Genomic DNA, 8090 nt, shown 5'->3' with positions numbered 1-8090 from the left:
AGCTTCTAGAGCATACATTTTTGTCATATCTCTCATACAAAGTCACTTATGGGCAAGCATCATTTGCTATTCTCAACACCCCCCCTCAAATGATAAGTCTCTACCCTTGCTGGCTTTTCCCCCCTACATGATGACATGGCCCGGGAGACTAGATGTTGGCAGCCTAGTCAAGTTTAAGGCTTGAAACTTTACATCTTGGCAGGGTTTTTACATCTCCTATGAGAAATAAGATCCACTATGGGAAAAACGTTGTTATCAGCAACAATGGAAATTTCTTCATTATTTCTTTGGCAACCTTTGATCTTTTTCTTGATCTTTTGCTCTTTTTCTTCGTTGTGCTTCTTACCCCTTTTATAATTAGTGCGTGGTACTTCTCTTTTAGTCTTCTTGACACAATCTTTTAGTTTCATGCTTTTATGATTGCTTTGACTTGACAAGCTCTCTTTTGTCATGTCTATCTTGATACTCCAACCAATGATGTGAAACAATTCCAAAAGCTCAAATACGTGGTGATTTTCCTAGCTTCTTGATATTGTAAAAATTTGACAAATGTAATAACTATCCATCATTTTTTTGTACACTTATGAAATTCTCTTGTAGCAGACTCATCTGAAGATCTGGCAGGCCATGCTCACTATATCTGTGTTAGCTTTCTCGTTAAGAATCAAAGTCACAAGTCCATCTGCAACAAAGCTGGACTTTATATCACTGATGCTTTCACCCCACGTCCTATTATCAGCCACAAAAAGGACTATAACATGCTAAGGAGCTCTGAGTCCAAACAGATCCACAACAACATTCACCGATGTGGTAGCACGCAGCAAGTCACCTACTTTGACAGATCCACCATAGGTGACTCTACCTTCACCAAACTATTGCGAACACTTTTTTGCATCAAAGATCTTCGTGACACGGGATGCTCGGTCGGCATGGCCACCACCAGGCAGCACGAGCCCTTCCACAAGAACATGCCGGCCTGTGCCTGTCTTGCTCTATGTAAAAACGATGCCCAAGGGTTTTGGTAGAGTGACCATGGAAATGGTGCTAGAAGGGCCGAGCTTTCTTTTGATGGGAAAGACACGCTACGTCAGCTTTCCCACAGGCCCAACATCCACCTTCACCTCTGCGACGTCGCCATTTCTGCTGCTACTACATCACACCACTCGATGACAACGGTGGTGACGACGATGATCCTTACTACTGGAACATCGCATCATAGTGGGCAGGAGGGAGACACAGAGACAAGCGGCCATTCCCAGAGAGTCATTTTCAACACTGTAAGCATCATCCTCTTCACCATGGCTTGTGCCATCGATGACCTCTTCATCATCAAACAGCACGCCCTGGTCCTCTTGTTTCACCAATGCTCTAGGAACTATTGGGGTTCTTGATACGTCCTCTTTTTCTGAGGCATGCTAATAGGCTTCCCTAGAAACCAGAGACGCTCTAAGTATGTCCTCTTTTGGTGAGGCATGGCAAGAAGCTTCTCGAAGAGCCAATATGCTACGTGCCTGCCCTGATTGCTTGATGGAGCCATACGAGATTAATGCGGTGCCACTGACATATGCTGCAGCTTGAGAAGGATTAATGGCCACACCATATCTACGCTTTCAGGCAAGAAAACCATGTGCATATGGCAGAGGGCTCCCACACTTGGAATTGAGCAATAATGATTGTGAGAGAGTATACATCATGTCTCAGGCCCGCCTCTCTCAACTTGCCTATGACAAGCTCTAGCCATGCATCCTCGTAATCTTGAAATGAAGAACAAACATTGGATGACTTTAAGAAATGGAGAGAATGAGAGAATGGAAGAGAGGAAGATTGAGAAAGTGCACACACACTAGCCAACTAGCTCAGCCATGGCTCTGATACCATGTTGAGAAACACGGATCTAGAGTTAGTTAGCTATGGTGGATGCAAATCAAACACATAATACATTATCAGAATGAGAGATTGTAACTCAAGTGAATTAGGTTCTAAGATAGATTAGCTTGGACTCATAAAGACAGTCTTGAGTAACTCAAACTGATAAATCCATTGCCTTGTTATGAGTGTCAACAAAGTACATGCTTTTATAGCTTTTGGGTAGTACCACTATTCCTCACTGTGCTTATGGAATTTTCGACCTCTCTTCCTAGAGCTTATAGAGCATACATGTTTGTCATATCTCTCATACAAAGTCACTTATGGACAAGCATCATTTGCTATTCTCAATGAGAGAAACCCTAGAATTGGGTGGGGCTGCTTCCTATGCTAAAAAAACTTGCTGTTGTTTCTTTTTTTATTTTTGCATGTATTGATGGTTGCGTAGGAAATATTGATTGTACTTGCAGCAATTAGATTTGATTGTAACTATATAATCAGGATAATAAGAGGAAAGATCGCGTTATGCCTCCCCCACGACTAGACGCAAAACCTTGCTCCAAGGGGGATTGTTTTATATCGCCACGAGGAGTTTTGGACCGTCCCAGACGGCGAGAGGTTGCTCGGTATGGAATCCATTAGGCAGGAGGAGGCAGGAGTGCTAGGGGGACTCTAGCCATAAATCTCTCAATCGCACCTAGGAACTGCTTGACCCTCATGTGAATCAGGATGGGATCCTGGAGTCCCCGGTACTAGTAAAGGGATAGAAATCTTGGAGGGTTTGTTTTCTTCTACATAGACAGAAGGGATTTTTTAATGAGAACAGAGGTTTTATCTTCTGTGTAGGTAGAAGGGAAAAAACATTGTAAATAACTTTGCAGAATTATAAATAAATATGTTTTGCCAAAAGATTGTTTTTCTTTGTCTTTGTATTGTGTCGTAAAATTATACGAAGGAACCTATGATGACAAGTTAATTAACGAAGCTTCTTTCATATATTATAACTTAATGTGATGGGTAATTAGAAAACTAAAGAAAACCATTTGTGGGAAGCGGATGGGTGAGATCCCGAACGGATCTGTCGTGTTAGCCATGGTCATGGTCTCATAGTATATTGATCATGTATTATGCCCTTAGCATGGTTAGACCTTAGTTGTGTTAGTTCTATGTGTGAGGCAGCCTTTAATTGTCTCATGAAGTTCTTTGCCTCATGAAGTGTAGTTTTTGGGTAGTTGTAAAAACATGACATGATGAGGCATTTTCGTGTATCCTTCTTATCTATCTAATCATTTCTGATGTCTACTTCTGATACATGATGGATTTACTTCAAAATATGAAGGATTTGGCAGTTGGTGCCATCATTTCTAGTGCATCTGTTCTATTTACAACATGCTTTATGCATTATGGTTCTTATTCTCTGATTTGTAGTGCTGAGTAGAGTAGATCTATGTTGTAACTCGGGGGGTTCACTATTTATATATTTTCTATATAACGTGCGTTCATGGCCTATTTATAAATATCCTAATCTGTGAATTTTTCTTGAATAATACACAACCCCTTTCTATTCAATCTATAAGTAACCCCTTTATATGGCATCCTTCTGTATGTAAAAAATGTATAGAAATGGTGTTTTAAAAACCCCTTATTTTGAACTCACGTTATATATACATATATTCATGAGTGACCCCCGCCCCCCCCCCCCCCCCCCCCGGCGAGTGTTGTCATATGATTATTTCTCAGTTTCTATTATTTCTGGGCATGATATGGAGTATTTGCTTCATGACATATTCTCTGTTCTTTTATGCATTCTACATAGAAAGGGAAGCAACACTTTGGCGATCCTACCATGCTTTTCTAAATCTCTGGTGTGAAAGTTTAGTAGCAAAATGACTTCAGTTAATGCTCGAAATTTGAAGATTTTCCAAAAATGACATTGTTTCATGGAAGAAAACCAAAGTTCCTATATTAAATTCAAAGGGTTTTCTGTATATAGATCATGTCATTCTTTTCTTGATCATTTGGTGAAAGACCCAATAAAAAAGGACTCTGTTTGGGGCCAAATTTTTTAATTTTCCGTATGAAGCAGAGGTTGCTACATGAAGTAGTTTTTTGCATGAACCATTCTCTATTGAAAGGTTTTCCAGGTACAGAATGTGTGCAGAGATTTGAAGAAGTACTTGAGATTTGTGAAAAACGACTTTGTTTTATGGATGAAAAACATATTTTCTGTATGGAGTTTGAAGGGTTTTTTATTGGTATATGTTGCCATTGATTCTCTCTGTCTCTTGGCAAAGATTGAGGCTAGAAATTTGAATTTTCTATATGGAGCAGAATCCCTAGTGCAAATTTCTGTTTGAAGCAAAGTTCCTACATGAAGGAGAAACCCTGTATGGACCAAAATTCCTACATGAAGCAGAATTCCTGCATGAAGCAATTTCTTGTATGAGGTAGAGTTTCTATATGAAGCAAAATGTCCTAAATCTAAAAATTTTATCAATAGATGAAGCAGGGGAAGACTACTTGAAGCAATGATAACTTCTTGAAGTAGTGCAACTACCTGAAGCAATGGGTAAATCGAAGCAGAATAAAAAGTAGTGCAAAGTTTGCTTTGAGTCTAGACATACTTCAAGGCACTGTTCTTATGCTCATGGGTCTTGTGAAGAAGGAAAATCTTACAAGTATTTTTGCATGTTTGATTTATGCAATGAGTTTGATGGTATTTGCAAGAGGTTTTCATCATCCGTAGAGTAAAGAAGGCTTCAAGTTCAAAGATTGATAAAGCATGGGATAAGTTGGATTCTTTTGAGGATATTCTTCATGATGTATATGAATGGCATGAGGATCATGAAGGCAAGAAATTCAGGTCTTATTCAAGCATTAAGTATATTGGGAGATTGCTTACAACATTTGAAAAGCTCAAGGAAAGATATGAAGATGTTTTGGATTCTGATTTTGATTTTGATTCAAGTTCAAGTGACGATGATGATGATTGGTGCTCTTTACCCATGATCTTGCCAAAGATTGAGGTACAAGGAGCAAGAGAGGACAGGAGCTAAAGAAGCCAAGAATCCTCGAGTGCCCCAAACCCCACAGAGCAACTTGCCAATGGGAGAGTAGATCATCATACAATTTGCATCAATAATCTCAATGTATTTTTCATATTTTGGTATTTTGCAAACTATCATACTTAATCTCCTGTCATCTTTAATCAAGAAGAAAGGAAGCCGATAGTTATGTACAATGAAGATGATCAGATTGGTGATCAAGAATATCAATTATGTATTCAAGAAGTTGATGATGTTATGGATGATAAGTTTGAGGATTATGGTTATTGCAATGAAGATGTCATTGTGCAAGATTTTATTGGTTCTCTTATTGATGCTAAGAAAGATAATACAGCTACTAAGTTGGATTTCAATGAAGGAACATTGCCAGAACTGGAAGAAGTGCCACTACTTGTAGTGCAAAATGCACCATTCTTTGGATGTATTTGTTCAGGATACTGATGTTTCCAACATGCAATATAATATTTCAGGTCATTCCATTGCTCAATTTGAAGAACAAGTCAGTGTTCAACTCCTAGAATTGAGGAATTGCAAGATTAGCACAATAATACTTTTCTAGGACAAGCAAGATTGCAAGATTTGGACTACATTTTCTTTGCAAAAGTTGGTTGAATATGAAGCATTACAAAATGCAGTCAGTTTGCATGGTTTTTCCAAAGTTCCCTATGAGGTACACTCTATGCTTCAATCTCCAACTAAGATGATTCATTGGTTTTTTGTTGAGCTTCAAAATGAGAGAAGTGCAGCCAATATTGCAGTAATTGAAGCTGTTTGTTATTAATCGGCTCCAAGAGGAGAAATCATTACTCTAGCAAGAGGTTTCTCAACTGAGGAATGTAATGGATTTCCAAGTTTCTCATTGTTTTGAAGTCATTAATGCTCTTGAGGAAGTTGTTCTGCATAAGGATAATGAAATGGTTGATTTGCATACACGGTTGGTATTTTCTCATGATTCAAGTCAAGATGTTATTCTTGAGGATCTCTATGCATTGAATGATCAGGTTGTTGATGTTTCAATTCAAACTGTTATTTCTGAAGTCTGTGAGGACTCTGATAAGTCTATCACTAAAGTTGCAGTAGCTACAAGTATGCAAGTATCTATAGTGGATATATATGAAATTCATATTATAGCAGGTATTGTTGTACTATATAACTATGGTTCATTACATGTCAACAATTGTAGATACTTTCATTCTGGCTAGAATGCAAGGGGACATTGTTCAAGTTGGTTATGATGAGACACAGAAGGATTCACAGGTTCAGTCAATAGTTGGAATCAATTTTATGCAAGTCACTGCTCCAGTGCCTCACATAGCAGTAGTGCGGAATTCTATGGATACTATGGTTATTTGTCAGTTTTATGAGATAAATAGTTCTCAAACTTTGACAATATCTCATTATACTTATGCTGGCGATATCTTAGTGCTGGCAATAGTATTTGTTTGTCTTGAATGGACGAAACAGATGTCATTCATGTTACATGAAACTGCAATCTTGATAAAGGTGATGGTAACCTTTCTACCAGAGATAGGGTTATTGCAGCAAGAAACAAGGTTGTTGCAGTAGATAATAAGGTTACTACTACAAGCAATAGGATTACTACTCCAAGTAGTAGGTTTACCATTGTTAGTAAACAGTTACCCCATGCAGCAACACAGTTACCCCATAGAGCATGACAGTGATTTCATAGAGCAAGACATCAACTTGGTTGCAAAAAAAGCAATGGTAACTCTAAGGAGAGTAAGGGAAATAATATGGAGACACTCAAGGAGCAACAAAAGTGTTCATTAGAAACAAAGGAGGATTTTGATAGAGTATGGGTAAATAGACACATCAACAAAAAGATAATTAAGCAGAGAGATCTTCTTATGGTGTATAATTCATGGCTTCGAAAGCATCCGGGGAAACTCAAGTTGAGGTACATTGGACCTTATGAAGTTGTAAAGGATGTTGGACAATGTACTTTTCTATTGACTACTTTGCAGGGCGAAGTAATTAAGTCGGCAGTGAATGGGTTTTGATTAAGAAGATTAGTGCAACCAGTTTATGATGAATCATCCCATGAAGATTAGAGCATATCCACAATTCTAGTGAATTTGATTCAAGTTCCAGCAATGGTACCTTATGGATCAAGTAATGGGATTTTACCCCATGGAGCAATTTTTGATTTTTGAATCTCACGATTGTTTTTAGGGTTTCTTGGCTTGATTCTTTCCACAACAGACCATTATTTTGTTGTCAGATATTGGGAGATGATGTTATCTTATACATTACTTGTGGAGTTCTTAAAGACAATATGCAAATTTCCATAGTGCTTCATGAAGTGCAAGGTCTTTTGGACTTGTTTTTGGTGATGATAGAAGTAGAAAGCAACTTCATGAAGTGGTGGCACTATATGATATTCATTTTTGGTTTATGCAATTTGCCTTGTGGAGACTCTATTTTCATATCTAGTTCTCAAGGTATTATGCCTTGGCAAAGTGATATTATGGTTGTGGGAGAATGTATCTTGAAGTGACTTTTATCTTTTTATTTCAGATTTGTGTGTCAAGATTTAGAGGGTCAACTGACTTTAACTCTAGTTTCTTTGGTACTTCGAGTGTGTGAAGTTACAAAATTTCAGTTGCATGAAGTCTTTTTGAGGAGACAAGAGACTTATGTCACATTCACTAGGAGTACAACTAATTATCAGTGTGATATCATCTCTCTCTTTTCAAGGATTTCAACTCATTGTCAAGTAAGGCAAGTGCAAAAAAGCCAAAGTATGGGAAGGAAGGTTTATGTGTTGTCGCCTGCACCCATACAACAGCTCCTTCCCCCCAATTTCATACCATCATCCTTCATCAATTTCTTCTTCTCTCTTCATCCTGAATCAGTAGTAGGTCGTCGTGGCTATTGCCGCCATGGTTAAGACAAGGCAAAGGAAGAGTGCAAAGCTTCCTGCGAAGCATGGGCGACAACTGTCCAAGAGCATGATGTAAGTTGGAGTGATAGTCCACCTAAGTCAACTCCATCGAAGGTCAAGGACTCTACAACCAAGGCATCCTCTACTATGTTAAGCAAGGATGAAGGTGAAATTCTTACACCTATGTTGGATTGTGCTATTGTTTTGGATATCCATGAGCCTAATGCCAGGGGTTGGTTAAAGTAAATTGGTCT

The 8090-nt window shown here is 38.5% G+C and overlaps 1 pseudogene; it reads right to left on the bottom strand.

The window, feature by feature from the left end:
• Positions 1 to 605: 605 nt before the first annotated feature.
• Positions 606 to 1312, bottom strand: LOC148036056 (uncharacterized; annotated as a pseudogene).
• Between the last annotated feature and the right edge of the window lie 6778 nt (positions 1313 to 8090).

The sequence above is a fragment of the Lygodium microphyllum genome, chromosome 5 (genome assembly GCF_053477565.2).
Source record: "Lygodium microphyllum isolate KBCC chromosome 5, Lygodium_microphyllum_v1.1.10, whole genome shotgun sequence".
Taxonomy (NCBI): domain Eukaryota; kingdom Viridiplantae; phylum Streptophyta; class Polypodiopsida; order Schizaeales; family Lygodiaceae; genus Lygodium; species Lygodium microphyllum.
Note: the sequence above shows the minus strand (reverse complement) of the source record. Positions and strands in the feature narration are given on the sequence as shown.